The sequence below is a fragment of the Camelina sativa genome, chromosome 2 (assembly GCF_000633955.1).
Source record: "Camelina sativa cultivar DH55 chromosome 2, Cs, whole genome shotgun sequence".
NCBI classification, from domain to species: Eukaryota; Viridiplantae; Streptophyta; class Magnoliopsida; order Brassicales; family Brassicaceae; genus Camelina; species Camelina sativa.
Window position 1 is genome coordinate 12949956 of NC_025686.1, and position 1575 is coordinate 12951530.

At 38.1% G+C, this 1575-nt stretch overlaps 1 pseudogene; it reads left to right on the forward strand.

Moving 5' to 3' along the window:
- LOC104723362 lies at nucleotides 473-1575 on the forward strand (annotated as a pseudogene).

Consider the following 1575-nt stretch of genomic DNA (forward strand, 5'->3'; position numbering starts at 1 on the left):
TTTCACCCAGCCTTAACAGGCTTTCCTGCAGGCCCACTATCGAAACAGTCACCCCAAAAACCCAGGAAGGTAGACCAACTAAAACCCACTTGTCGGGCCGATTAAGTTCCTGGAAGGCCCAATTAAGACGGACAGCCCAATAAATGACGGCCCGAATAAGAACGATCGCCGACTTTACTTGAGGACAATCCCACATCGATCCCGAGGCAGAGAGGTGAAACGTCCCATCAGCTATAAATACCAAGGGAGCAGCTTGCAGAGACCATCAAGTAACATCGGGCAAGAGTCAGGAGTAAATCCGATTCTAAGCTATAGTTCAGTTAGTCATTTGAGAAGCACAATTCTCTGTAATTAGCCGAACGGCTTATAACGGTTATATTGTAATTCGACGATCTTTGACTATCTTAATAAAAGTCCTTTGTTTCACCCTTTCTATTATATCTTCCTCGAGTTAGTAGCTATACTAGTTCAACAAATATATTTCCTGGTAATTGCAAAACACTGTCCTTTGAGTTTGGTTTTGAAGTTAGCAAATTGGTGACTCTCTCTAACTCTATTGAATTTTCTTGGTTGAATTAACCTTTCTTGCTCATATACTTCTTGTGAGAATTTGAGATTTACCTGCTTTTGTTTTTCTCTTTGGTCTTGTAGTTTCAAAATTGTTTATTTGTTCTTTCTCTCAGTTTGATTTCTCTGCCAATCTTTAGATCCAAGGTGCTGTTGACGTTATAGAAGATCGTTTTGCGTGTGAGCTTTCTGGTCAAGAACTGCTTTAGTGTTTATCAACTTTGTAGAAGAGATGCATCTGTGGCCATCATTGAAACTTCGGAACTCCTTCAAGAGCACTAGCCAGAAGAGATTTCAAAGGATGAACAGTGGGAAACAAAGCCAAAGCAATCAGCAGAAACTCCTTGACGGCGACATCAGGCAGCACCGAGATTTCATCTGGTGGTGGGTTTGCTCTTGTTTGCAGAGATGTTGCCATGGTTCTTTCTTGCTGCTACTGCTGTTTCTGCTGTGGAGGTAATATGATAAACATTCTCTATACTTCTCCCTTTAACTAGTATCTGTGTGATCTCTGGATGAAACTAGGTTGTGTGAAACCAGATCAGCTCTCAGGCGTAGAATTTGGATTGTTGATTAAGTTTTAGAAAAAAAGATTTTAGTTCCGTGTCACTCATATGGTATCAGTTTAGCATTTCTGATAAAAAAAAAATCATGGTTGAATTTGGATAATTGATTCTTCCTTTTCGATTTCTCTGATTCGGATTCCTTTGTTTTTTTTTTTTGCTCAGCTTGCATTGATGATGAAGAGATTTGATGCAAGATCCTGGTGGAGGAGGAGGATGTGAAAAGTTATTATTAGCCTTAGAAAACACCAGTGTCTCAATTTAGAAAATATAGTTTGTATTAACTTTCTAGTTTTCACCTTTTGCCAATCAAATTTATATAGTGTTTGATTTAGAATACACTATATTGATTGGCTTTCTCAAGTAGATGGGCATGTTGTTAAAATCTACATAACTTTCTGAATTCTATTGTTTTTCTGGTATAATTATTAAACTACATTATACT